This window comes from Crotalus tigris, unplaced genomic scaffold (assembly GCF_016545835.1).
Source record: "Crotalus tigris isolate CLP2741 ecotype Arizona unplaced genomic scaffold, ASM1654583v1 scf7180000018101.4720394464:4744507, whole genome shotgun sequence".
In the NCBI taxonomy this organism is placed as follows: Eukaryota; Metazoa; Chordata; class Lepidosauria; order Squamata; family Viperidae; genus Crotalus; species Crotalus tigris.
Genome location: NW_024096823.1, coordinates 1,985,191 through 1,999,003, shown reverse-complemented (window position 1 = coordinate 1,999,003; position 13,813 = coordinate 1,985,191). Strand labels below are relative to the sequence as shown.

General features: G+C 38.5%; 1 protein-coding gene across 6 annotated transcripts in view; it reads right to left on the bottom strand.

Annotated features, from left to right (window-relative positions):
• LINGO2 (leucine rich repeat and Ig domain containing 2) overlaps positions 1 to 13,813 on the bottom strand; it is a 684,882-nt gene that overhangs the window by 89,926 nt on the left and 581,143 nt on the right. The window contains exon 6 of one of the 6 annotated variants that reach the window (XM_039347804.1): positions 170 to 234. The exons of the other annotated variants lie outside the window; for them this stretch is intronic. The gene's annotated coding sequence lies outside the window, so the exon portion shown is untranslated. The remainder of the gene's footprint in view (positions 1 to 169; positions 235 to 13,813) is intronic. 6 annotated transcript variants of the gene reach the window in all.

Sequence of the window (13,813 nt, the reverse complement as noted above, 5' to 3'; positions counted from 1 at the left end):
TTATTTTAATTTTAAAAAAATTAAAGGAGAAGAATTAGGAACAGCATCTCTGAACTGCAAAAATCTAGGTGATTATTAGGTAGCAATAAAAGCAAATAAAATACTGTCATCCCTTGCTGCATTCTTGTGATTATCTAGCTTCCTCTAACCTAGATATCATGTCTCTTACCTTTGGCGTTCTCAAAAATTAAGATGGTAGATACTGGCAAAGGTTTTTCTTGGAAATGTGCTAACCTGGTCAGAAAAAAGATAAGTATAATCAGGGAAGCCAAGGAAGATTAAGTTTACTCCCCAGTTATTTCTTTTGGGTATTTTTGTGGATTTTGATGTTAAAGAAACTATTTTAATGTTGAATTTAATAACAGCAGCAAGGTTATTGATGGGTCAATATTGGAAGAAGGATACTCTGCCTTCTTTAGAAGAATGGGTATTTAAGGTTTCTAATCTAGCAGAAATGGCCAAAATTTCTGCTTATTTAAAGGACCATTCACAAGAGAGATATTTCAATGTATGGAGAAGATGGATAGAATATGTTCAGAAGAAGTATGGAACTACAAAGTTTCATTTATTTTATAAGTAATGAATTTGTTTAAACTTATGATGTTAAAGTTTGAAGAGAGTTAAGGGTTAGTATGATTTTGCTTTTTGTATAATTAGTAAACTTAATTAGATTATGTTTAGTATATTTGTATAATTCTGTACTTAGCTCTGGGAAGTCAGGGGGGAGGGGGGTGGGGAAGGATGGGTTGGAATTTTAATAGTTCAGATAAGTAGAAATAGTTTTTATTGTATATATATTGAGGTTTCAATTTGTAGAGAGGAATTGCTCGGACTTCCGGAACCGGCATCCACACAGAGAAACGGTTGTTCACATATTTGAATCCTACCACTGCTTATGACTGTTTTTCACATTGACAACTGTTGCAGCATCCCCCTGGTCACGTGATCAAAATTTAAACGCTTAGCAATTGATTCATATTTATGGTGATTGCATTCTTCCGGGGTCATGTGATCACCTTTTGTGGCAAGAAAATTTGTAAAAAGGGGCAAAACTCACTTAATAACTGTCTCGCTTAGCAACAGAAATTGAGGGCTCCATTGTACTCGTTAACCCGTGGACTATGTGTAGATGCATCTCGAACCTCTAAAGCATAGTCGTTCAAATCTTTCATAAAAGATGCTGTGGAGGACATGCAAGCAAGGTGAGTGACATCTGTGGTATCTTTGAGATTTCTATTACCAGCTAGAATAAGAGGGTGACAGTGACAGCCAATCACACCTGTGCAGCTTTCTTCTGCTCATATTTTTTTCCCTTCCATTCAATCTTATCTGATTCTCAGAGGCTACCTGGACAAATTCCTGGAGCTTTTGTGGCAGAGGTTTTTCAGAAGTGGTTTGCCCTTACCTGCTTCCTAGGGTTGAGAGAGACTGGCCCAAAGTCACTCAGCTGGCTTCACGTCTAAGATGGGACTAGAATTCCCAGTCTCCTGGTTTGTGGCCTAATGCCTTCACCACTACATCAAACTGGCTCTCTCATGAATATTAGAGGGAGCCCTTTTTTTATTGCCAGGATCTGTGAGTTTTTAGGATTTCTAGGAGATGAAGTGACACATATCTAGAGTGCTGTTATTAGAAGATAAAAAGTGAATCTAACTGAAAATGGGTGAGAACCTTTGCATTAAAGAAAATCTTCACAAGATGATTAGATAAATCTAGTATGTCAAAAAGAGAGGGACAAAAATCTCTTTCACTATGATGCTACTTTTTATTTTATTTGCAGGAAGTGTTCCTTTTCCATGACACAGCAAAACTTTCTTCATTCTGAAGTGAAGTAAGACCTTGGGACTCATTTTTTTCTGACCGTGAATCCTCTCTTCTCAGGACTTTTAGCCTGCTTATTTGGTAGCCTCAGCTACTGAAAATTACTGCTCTGGGTGAGAAGCTACAGGTGAGCGCTAAATATTTGATGGTTTTGGCAAGCAAAATAATGTGGATTATTTTGGGGGGGGGAGGGGCTATGGAAAAACTCAAACCGGACACTGTCTTTGAAGTCAGGATTTAATTCTCTAGTCCAGTTAAATTATTGTGCAGAATGGAGTGATTTTATTGCAATGCGACATACTATGTTTCATTACTACCAGAACTTTCAGACTGTGCAGTATTCCCCAGGAACATGATTTGTATTCTGTAGATTTGGACAGTAAATTACTAGCAGTAAATTACTGAAGCATCCTGTGGTGTCCTAGTTACTGCTTCAATCAAATATAATATGATGAGTGGAGATACAGGCTAGGTCTGTGCAAGCATAAAAAAAGAAGAAGCTATGGAACAATTATTTCTCTGTGAAAGGAATAGATTACTTTTATTTATTAAATTACTTCTCCATGAATATCTGACCTGATCTTGTCTCCTCTTTCCAATTTTATGTTACTGTTGTTGATGTCATCCTACCATTTTGTTAATCTTCCTTCTATTTTTTTGTTCTTATTTCATGTAGGGCTAGGGCCCGGAGTGAAAATTCCCAAAGTAACGGCAAGAACCAATTGAAGAAAATTAATTCCAGGCAATTCCAGTCCAAATGTAATATCTTAAAGCACATCACATAGGAGATTGGGTCAATGTACTCTTTCATTTTCAATGAGTTAGATTTAATACTCTTCCTTGGTGGAGCAGAACAACATTTATATAAAAGGGCAGAGTTAAGTGAGGTTGGGAACCTATAGTCTTCGAGATTTGCTGAAGTACAATTTCCAACAGCAAAAAGTCATCATGGGCAATGGTGAGTGATTCTAGGAGCTGTAGTATAGCAGCTACCATGTGGCTGAAAACATGCCTGCATTCACAAGGATGGGAATTCTTTACAATGGATACTTAAGGATACGGTAACTTATAGCCCTGTTTCTGCCTTTCTTTTCACCAATGACAAAATACATTTCATGACATCCATATGAATGTCAGGAATGGAGTTGCAACATCCCTGGTTGGGTCATGGAAAGAATTCAAATAAAAGATAAACCTTTGCAACTGGAAGGTACAATTATATCCTTAAGGCCTCTGATGTTTCCAAGATGTATGCTGGAGACATGGTGACTTGTTTCTTTCTGCCCTTGGGGAAAATAAGGTGGATATGGGCATTTATTTTTTTTTAAGGAAATAAGTATGCCTTCTTGCATTATTTTAATATATTCTTCGACTAGAAATGGTCAGGAATGATATTGTACATATACCGTGGGTACCTTGGCACTCAACTGGTTTGAAACTCATCAAATTTGTTACTCAATGCATTTTGATGTGAAAATTATGTCGTGGTACTCATTGTTTGTTTGGTACACAAGCTAGAATGTAATTGCTGTGGGCTGCCTTGTGACTCACTACATTATTTCTTTTGGGAAAAATTTGTTCAGTACTCATTGGTTTTGGTACTCGTCACACTTCCCGGAACCTATTAATGATGAGTAGCGAGATATTGTACTAAAAAAGCAAGTGGGGTTCCTCTCCCTCTGATGCAGCTGCTGGACTGTGATTTGGCATGAAGAACTAGCAGTGTAGAACAGAGGTCCCCAACCTTTTGGATACCAGGGACCGGTTCCGTGGAGAGAGGTTTTTCCACTGACTGGAGGGTGCATGGTTTTGTGTGCTGCCTGCATCTTGTGGATGGGGCTTTGCTTGTTTGTGTGACCTGGTTGCTGGCATGCCATGGCCCAGTACTGTCCATGGGTTGAGGATTCATGGTGTAGAATGTGTGAGACAAAAAACAGAATGCGACTTTTAAAGTAAAGGTTCCTAACAGGTGGCCACAGACAATTTAGGGGTCTGTGGATATGTTTCAGAGTTTCTATGAACTTCTATGGGGAAAAAAATTACTATATTTTCCCCAAATTCTAATTGAAATATAGTTTATGATTCAACAATGGACATAGGCAACAAAGTCATTTATGATCCTTAAAAGTTAACTTCAATATATCTCACTATCTAAAATTATTAGACCTTTCAAAAGAGTATTGAGTTATTACTGATTTAGTAGATTAATAAAGAAGCAGATTTATTATTTGTTATTCTTAATATTCTGATAAGAGCATTTGAGGCTAATGGTTTCCTTTGCAACACAGTCAATATCTATGTATTTTATTACACACATTTAAATACATTTTTCTGAGAAAGGGTTTGGAGGTTTTGGGTCCATGACACAAAAAATAACTCCTGATCGGAAGAATATTTACATTGCAAGAATATAAACTATGTTTTGCACTACTTGCTAAATGTGTCTGCACACCATCATCTAGGATCTGGCTTACAGTTTGGATGCAGTTTTGAATAACCTCTGATACACACAGCAGACTGAATCCATTGTAGCAAAGTAGGGCATGTATCATAACATTGTATTGATACCATTGTTTCTGAAGAAAAGATAAAGTATGTAAGATTATTTTGTGGGTTTTTTTAAATTCTCAAGTTTCAAAAAAATAAAGGGGCTGGTCTTTTGGTGCAAAGAATAAGTATTTGCAGTCAAAATAACTACCAACATTTTGCTCAGAAATAAGGCTATGTCCTATAGTATAAGATGTGGCCGCATGGTTCAGGGGAGTACATCAGCAACAGATAGACACATACACCATGCCATCCTTCCCTCTTTTGCTGGAAACTGGCAGATGTTATCTCAGAATTGTACCATACCTGTACTAAACCCTGGAACACCGGGAACTACCAGAGGATTAGAAAAGAGCTGAAATGGTTCCCATCTTCAAAAAAAGGGGGAAAAAACAGACCAAGGAAACTATAGACCAATCAGTCTAACATCAATACCTGGGAAGATACTGAAAAAGATAACAACAACAACAAAAAACCCAGATCAGTGAACATCTAGAAACAAATAAAATTATAACTAAAAGCTAGCATGGATTTGTTAAAAACAGATAATACCAAACCAATCTTATTTCATTCTTTGACAAAGTGACTAAATTAGTAGACCAGCAAAATGCTGTGGACATGGTATACTTAGACTTCAGCAAGGCATTCAACAAGGTAGACCATAACCTACTTCTTGGTAAGCTAGAAAAATATGGGATATATAGTTATCACCACCAAACCGTACTCAACAAGTTGTCCTCAATAGTACTACATCCACATGGAGAGAAGTAAGCAGTGGGGTACCACAAGGTTCTGCCTTAGGCCCAGTACTCTTCAATATCTTCATCAATGACTTAGATGAGGGAATAAAAGAGGAACTCATCAAATTTGCAGATGACACTAAGTTGGCAGAAGACAAGCTCAGGATCCAAAAAAATCTTGACAGATTTGAACAACAGGCCCTATTCAACAACATAAAATTTAATGTGGAGAAAAGCAAGGTTTTATACTTAGGCAGGAAAAACCAAAGGTACAAGTACAGGTTAGGCAAAACCTGGTCAAAAACAATAACTGTGAGAGAGACCTTGGAGCCCTAGTGGATGATCACTTAAACATTAGCCAGCAGTGTGTGGCAACAGCCAAAAAAGCTAATACAATCCTGGTTGTATAAACAGAGGTATAGAATCAAAATCACTTGAAGTATTAGTACAGCTTTATAAAGCCTTAGTAAAGCCACACCTGGAATACTGCATCCAGTTTTGGTCACCCTATTACAAAAAAGTTGTTGAGATTTTGGAAAAAGTGCAAAGAAGAGCAACTAAGATGATTAGGACCTGGAGACAAAAACATATGAAGATTGGCTGCAGGATTTGGGTATGGCCAGTCTAGAGAAAAGAAGGACTAGGGGGGACATGACACCAGTATTCCAGTATTTGAGGGGCTGCCACAAAGAAGAAAGGGATCAACTTATTTTCCAAGGCACCAGAGGGCAGAACAAGAAACAATGGATGGAAACTAATCAAGGAAAGAAGCAACCTGCAATTAAGGAGAAACTTCCTAACAGTGAGGACAATTAACCAGTTAAACAGCTTGCCGTCAGAAGTTGTGGGTGCTTCATCACTGGAGATTTTTAAGAACTGTCACTTATCTGAAATGGTATAGGGTCTCCTACTTGGACTAGAAGACTTCCAAGACTCCTTCCAGCTCTATTCTGATGGATTGAACAAGGGGGGAACCTGATTTGTAAATATTGGCTTTGTCATGTTTTGACTAAGCATCAGTCTTGAAAAAAACTGCTTTAGCAGCTCACATTCTGTCAAGCTGAAAAGTTAAAATAAATGAATAAATAAAAAGGCTCTCAACAGAGTTAAGGTCATTTTTAAGAACCTAATTCTAAGAAGCAATCAACAGGTGGGTCATCAGAAAGGCCCCCTGTGCCTCTGTGTGTGTGTGTGTGTGTGTGTGTGTGTGTGTGTTTAAAAAAAAATCAAGTCTTGTTTGGAGAACTTAGCTCAAGAATTCTACATCAAATGTCAAAGGGTCCACTGCCCATAGGAGCTGTTTCAGCCTAGAAATAATGTAGTGAGTCACAAGGCAGCCCACACTGGTTTTGGAGAGCAAAGGGCTCTTTATCTAAGTCTTTCCATAGCTTTCATGATCAGCCAGAGCAAAAAAAAAATACTGGGCAAAGGAGCAAGCAGAAGAAGGTGACAGATTGAATAAAACAGAGGGAAGGAAGGAAAAGCCACATCTCTCTCCACCCCTTTCACTGTTCCTAGTTTACACTATATGCCCTCTTTCATTTGAGACCGCTGAGCCTGGACGCCCCGTAGAGCATAAATCAGGTGTACTATATTTATCAGCAGTGCCGTAAGAGCAAAAGAAAATCCTTAAAAGAAGATTGCATGGCGCTACATATTATTCACATGTCAGTTACTACAGATGAACCTTCAGAAAGCAAAAAGGTGGTCAATAGGAGCCAATATCCCATTTTCTTGACAGATATTAGCTGGTTGACTGGCCAGGTCCCTACTGATCAAAATATCACAACTCTCTATTGGAAAGATTTGTAATTTCCTACAGTACAAATTCCAATTTTAGGTTATAGAAGATATAGAAAACCTGACTGAATTTATGTGTGTATGTCCTTCTGACAGGGAGGGGGAGAGGGAGAGGGAGAGAGGGAGAGAGGGAGGGAGGGAGGGAGAGAGACAGAGAGACAGAGAAAAAGAGAGAGAGAGAGAGAGAGAGAGAGAGAGAATGAATATTTTTACATTACTTGGTTACAAATATATCTTACATATATTTCAATACAATATAAATAGGGCTGTAATAATAATAATAATAATGATGATGATGATGATGATAATGATGATGATGGAAGGGACCTTGGAGGTCATTTAGTCCAACCCCCTGCTCAGGCAGGAGACCCTATACCATTTCAGACAAATGGCTGTCCAGTCTCTTCTTAAAAACTTCCAGTGTTGGAGCATTCATCGCTTCTGGAGGCAGGTTGCTCCACTGGTTAATTGTTCTAACTGTCAGGAAGTTTCTCCTTAGTTCTAGGTTGCTTCTCTCCTTGATTAGTTTCCATCCGTTGCTTCTTGTCCTACCTTCAGGCGCCTTGGAAAATAGCTTGACTCCCTCTTCTTTGTGGCAGCGCCTGAGATATTGGAACACTGTTATCATGTCCCCCCTCGTCCTTCTCTTCATTAAACTAGACATACTCAATTCCAGCAACCATTCCTTATATGTTTTAGCCTCCAGACCTTTAATCATCTTTGTTGCTCTTCTCTGTACTCTTTCTAGAGTCTCAACATCTTTTTTACATCGTGGTGACCAAAACTGGATGCAGTATTCCAAGTGTGGCCTTACCAAGGCATTGTAAAGTGATATTAACACTTCAGCTGATCTTGATTCTATTCCTCTGTTAATGCAGCCTAGCACTATGTTGCCTTTTTTGGCAGCTGCAGCACACTACTGGCTTATATTTAAGTGATTGTCCACTAGGACTCTGAGATCCCTCTCACAATTACTACTATTGAGCAAGGTACCACCTATACTATACCTGTACATTTGATTTTTCTTGCCTAAATGTAGAACTTTACTTTTTTCACTGCTGAATTTCATTTTGTTAGATAGAGGCCAGTGTTCAAGTATGTCCATATCTTCCTGTATCTTAAACCTATCTTCTGGAGTGTTGGCTATTCCTGCCAGCTTGGTGTCATCTGCAAATTTGAAAAGAACTTAGAAAGTGCAGTTGGTACAGAATGCAACTGCCTCATTTGGATGGCAAGCCTCACAGTCATTTGACTCTAGTTTTAAAATGATGCCTTGAGTATCAACAGATTTCTGAGTGCTGGAAGGGAAAGAGGATTTGAAAAATGGCAGCAGGTGGGAGGAGGGATAAGCTATTCATCCCTAGTTTTCAAATAGCTAACTATCTAAAAACATCAAATTAAGAATCACCTGACTAAATCTACTAGATGAGAACTGAAAAGATTTGGACGATCTCTAAGTGGCAACATGATATTGCATTTTCTATAGCTCTTTGCTACCATCTAATGCAGAGGTTTTCAAACCTTTTATGACTTGTGGACTTCAACTCCCAGAATTCCTCAGCCAGTGTGCCTAGCTAAGGAATTCTGGGAGTTGAAGTCCACAAGTCATAAAAGGGCCAAGTTTGAAGACCCCTGATCCAAACCAAATGGCAATCCATATGACATTTTGAGTTTCATATACAAGTTGTCCTTGTTTAATATTGATTCATTTGGGACCATTTGAAGGTACAACGACACTGAATAAGGGCCAGTTACAACTGGTTTCCATAATTGCAGTCATCATTGTTATTATTTATTTAGCATAAGATGATATTACATTAGCCAGGAGACTATAATGTTATTGTAATACAAAGTAGTTATTTGGCTGCTGACGATTGCTAGTTGTTCATGCTCGTGCACTATCTAGAGTGCACCATAGGGGATGAACTAGCAATACACTCAAAAGGCTTAATGGCATTCTACAGGGTCATCTGGGGCTTTTCCCACCATCAATGTTACCTCACATTCAGGCATTGGATTCAGGTAGGTCTGGTTCCAGTAGAATTCGTATTGTTGTTCAAAGAACTGTGTTTTCCTCACAGAAGTGGTACCTATTTATCTACTTGCATTTAACATGTTTTCAAACTGCTAGGATGGCAAAAGTTGAGGCAAGTGACAGGAGCTCACTCCATCATGTGGTGCTAGGACTCAAACTTCCAGAGTATTGATCTTCACCAGCATCATTAAGCCACTGAGTCATTATAGTGTCTCCATGTCACGTGACTGAGATTTTTTGGGGGGGCTCAGCAATGGCTTGCTGACCAGCTGTGATTGCAAGATGCATCAATTGGCTTGCAATTACAACATTACAGCATCTTGCAATCACATGATCATAATTTGCAACATTCATTGGCACCTTCCCACAAGCGAGGTTAATGGGGAAGCCAGCATGAGGTTGCAAATGGTGATCACGCAGTTGCACATGATGCTGCAATTGTGCAGGATTTGCCTGATGAAGGCAATTGGGACTGCCCAAATTCTACTGTAAGTCAGTATGGTCTCATGATGTTGCAGCTTACGACTGTGTCACTTAGTGACTGAGGTTTCTGATCCCAAATAATGTTGATAAGTGAGGTTTAGCACCTGATGAGCTAATCAAATTATTTAAATAAACTCCTAGAATCAGTTAAGGACTCATCACCTGTCATCAATTCTTATAAGTAGGATGATTAATATTTTGTGAGATTGCTGATTATCTAAAAATCAAAAGAAGAGTGCACAATAGCTTGCACAATAAAGTGATGCTGCTGAGCGGAATCGAAATAGGAGGAACAGGATCTCCCATTTTTCTCAATTCTGTTTTTTAATAAGGTTTCTGCTTTTCATCCAGATTGAGCCTATTTTAAGGCTTGTTTCATGGCATTCCTGTGGTTTTCACAGACAACTGGAAGAAATTCACACTGGCAATGTTATCACAAATGCAGGCAACTGATATACTGATAATTAATGATATAAGGTAGCTTCTTATGTTCATTACCCACCTTGTATCATAACACAGTATTCCCTGTTCTGTCACATTGAATACAATTGAAACAAATGTTCATAATATTGACACAATAGCAATAGCACTTAGACTTATAATAATAATAAAGTTGGAAGGGACCTTGGAGGTCATCGAGTCCAATCCCCTGCTCAGGCAGGAAACCCTATAGTGCTTTGCAGTCTTCTCTAAGCGGGTTTACAGAATCAGCATATTGCCCCCAACAATCTGGGTCCTCATTTTACTGACCTTGGAAGGCTGGACAGCTGAGTCAACCTTGAGCGAGTGGGAATCAAACTGCTGAACTGCTGGCAGTTGGCACTCAGCAGAAGTAGCCTGCAGTACTGCATTCTAACCACTGCACCACCACAAATGTTGCAGAACTGGAGGTATGGCGTCCTCATATAGCCCTGGGTCAAACAGTGACTCTCCTTATGACTACAGCTCTCTTACAAACAATTAATTTAAAGGGTTTCTTTTAAGCTAAAGATTCTCCTCTGTTTCACACTGCATTAAATTACTGGGGAAAATGAGAAATCTCCCTAAGAACTTTTTTTTTTTTTAAAAAAGAAGAAAATATTTTAGATTTTTAAAATCCTGCCTGTATTATTTTTATAGATAAGTCAATGTGGCAAAAATACTTACTACTTCTTCTTCTTTTTACTTTCCCCATAACAACCATCCTGTGAGGAAGGCTGGGCTGAGAGAGAGTGACTTTGTGTTCACCTAGCCTGGTGCCTTAACCACTACACCAAATTGACGCTTTCATAATTGTACAACAACTGTTCTTTGTGTTCACCTTTGATCAGCATGAACGGCATCCAGAAGTTATTCAACAAGAAGATTTGATTGCACAAAGTAGATTTTTTTAAAAAGGAAACCCACAGGGTAGAAAAAAATGTCACCTTGGACCCAAACCTTTGCTTTATCAAGGCTGAGTGAAAAGCAAAACCGTTTCTTGAAAGGTATGCAATGTCTGCATTTTCACACGCCTCATTAAAAGAGCAAAGTAGAGAGACAACTTTTCAAAGCATCCTTAATTTTTTTTTAAAAAAGCTTGACTTTGACATTCTTGATTAATAACGCAGCGAGTGGAAGGAGACTTGTCAGAAAAGGCGATGGAGGCTGTTCTCTCAGAAAACAAATAGCTCATTTACAGATTGCACTTTGTTAGGCTGATGCAAATCAATCCAACTGTTGATGGCAAAATGTAACTAATGCTGCATAAATTGGATGGCAGTACCAGTAAAACTCAATTTTCCTTAAAATCATATCTTCTCAAATGAGGATTCCTCCATTTTCTCCCGTTCTACAAAAAAACCAAACATTTTTAAGCTGTCTCTAGGGAGGAGAGACAAATGTTGCCAGGCTGTGATACAGAAGATTATAAGCTTCTCTAGAAAAAAAGCTTATTTTATATGTGGTATTATTTTTCACCAAAAGGCACCCAACATATTGTGTTGAAATTCTTGGACATAAATTGTTAATGCTAAATTAGTTCTCTGACACCAAGCTAAATCTAAAGAGACAGAACTTCATGACAGCTAGGACAACAAGAATTTCTTAAGAGAACAAAAATGGGACATATCCTCAACAGTGATGTAATTTTGAGATTTTTATTTCTGAGCTGTGAAGAGATCAGCAGACTGAACAGAATTCCGGAAAAGCTAAACTGTTATCCTGTCAACCTCACTGAGAGATTTTGTGAGCAGTAATAATAGAACAGAGCAGAAGAAGGCAACCTAAAACTTCAAAATCACATCCGAAGTCCCCAAATTCCCTCTGTATACCCTCAGCAGTTTCTTCCAGCCACAAATGCTGAAAAATCAGTGTGGCATGTTTTTGTTGCTTAAGACAGGGAAAAATACAATGTAAGTCTAAAATATGCTTAATATCATCCCATCAAGAAACTAACATTGCAGGAATTATTGGAACACTCTTGTTAAATGGTATAATAACACAGTATTGATCTTTTGACAGAGATGATCTCTCTCCCTATCCACCCCACTCAATATAAAAAAGAATAAAGGTGGGGCAATCTTGATGCTTTCCCTTACCCAACTCTCTCTATCCAGGCTAAACTGAAGTTTGCATATTGGTTGTGGAATTTATTGTTCAAGATCATGTCCCATCAATCTCTTTAGTAGACCAGACCAACTCCATAAGAAAACTAGGACTACTTTGCACTTAAACCATTCGTGGAAACGTAATAACTCTAGGCTGATTGCTCTCTTGACTCCTGCCCTTCTCCTATGCCATCCAATCTAAATTTTAAACTGAACTTGGGCGACCAAATTATTTTCTTTAAGCCATGGAGCTGAGCCCACCCATGGAAAATATACATTCTCAAAACATTTTATGGACAAATGTGGCCTGAAGGCAACGTATATCAGCATTGCTAAAAACAACAAAGTGCATGGTTCTTCTCTGTATCTCTTCATTTATCACGAAAAGCTGACCATATTGAGTTATGAGGGGTCCTTAATGCTCTCTGAGTTTGGTTATTTTTCTTCAGACATTTCATTACCCAAACTAGGTAGCATTATCAGTGCTGGATGATGCATATTAAATTAGCCAGGCTACTCAGTGTATTTGCCAACCCTGAGAGAAGTCTGCAGGGCTGCTAGCTGAAAAGTCTCCCCGTGATGAAACCCTAAGGACCTTCTGCATGCTGGGCACCTATGCTTCAGCCTGAGCCCAGCAGATCTATACCTACTGGATTACTCAAGCCTTGGCAAACAGACATAATGCTTTGTTCTTGAACTGGGCTCTTCTAACACGGGCTTTATTAGAAGCAGCAAGATGTGTTCTTGCTAGATTTTCATCCAAACCATCTCCGAGCCTATTACAGAGAAAGGCAGATAATGACTCTAATAGCAAGGAAGATTCAGAGGTAGGATGAGAAATTATTGGTTACTGCTCATTCAATGAATCTTATATCACAGACGGTTATTACTACAATTTGCACCAGAAGCTGATATGGTTATTACCCCATTCTCCCATTACTTATGTGGCTTTACAGAAGTATACATAGGTATAATTTGCATTCTATAATGGTGAGAAGCTACAGCTTGTACCCTCCAAGCAGTTATTTCTCATAATAGTTGCACTGAATTACCAGGTTGGTGCAGAACACTACATCTAAGTATTACCATATCCCACTGAAATTATTGTACCTTATATTTTATGTTTATGAAAGGTTAGAAACATGATTCTATTGTTGCCCACATTCCTTTTGCACAGAAGTGCCAAACTCCCTCTTTCTTCTTGATCATCCTTGAAAGTATCCTTAAGCAGCCTGAAGGCATTTCATGACATAAGCTTTAAATATCTCTAGGATGTCCTTAATTTGTATCTCTCCTTAAAAATGCCCTAGGAATAATTTTAAAAGTTTGCCAAACAAAGTTAAAAGATGGTCTTATTTATGTCTCTATAGCATCCTTGCAGTTCCAGAAAGACTTCAAGCAATTTTGCAGGCCACACTACCAATGTGCGAACATGGGCTATTGTAATGTAGCTGTTTTAAAGCTATGGATAATTGCGTATAGCAAATTCTAAAATCCAGATGTTCACGTGCTTTTCTGGTATGTGCTTTTGCCAATAAATGCATTTCAGAATGAGAAGACACACAAAATTCTGCTGGGATTGTTTATGAAATTGTTTTGCTCAAAAATGCAGAGCAATATATGTTCTCAGGCAATTCAGGCAGTCCTGAAGTCCTTAGAAAACACAATTGAGACTGGCAACTCCATTGCTAAGGGACATAGTTGCTAAGCAAAACATTATACCATTTATAGCATCACTTCCCATTCCCAGTTGTTCAGTGAGTTATGGCATGTCATTAAGCGAAACATCATGTGTCTGTGATATATGACTTTACCACTAG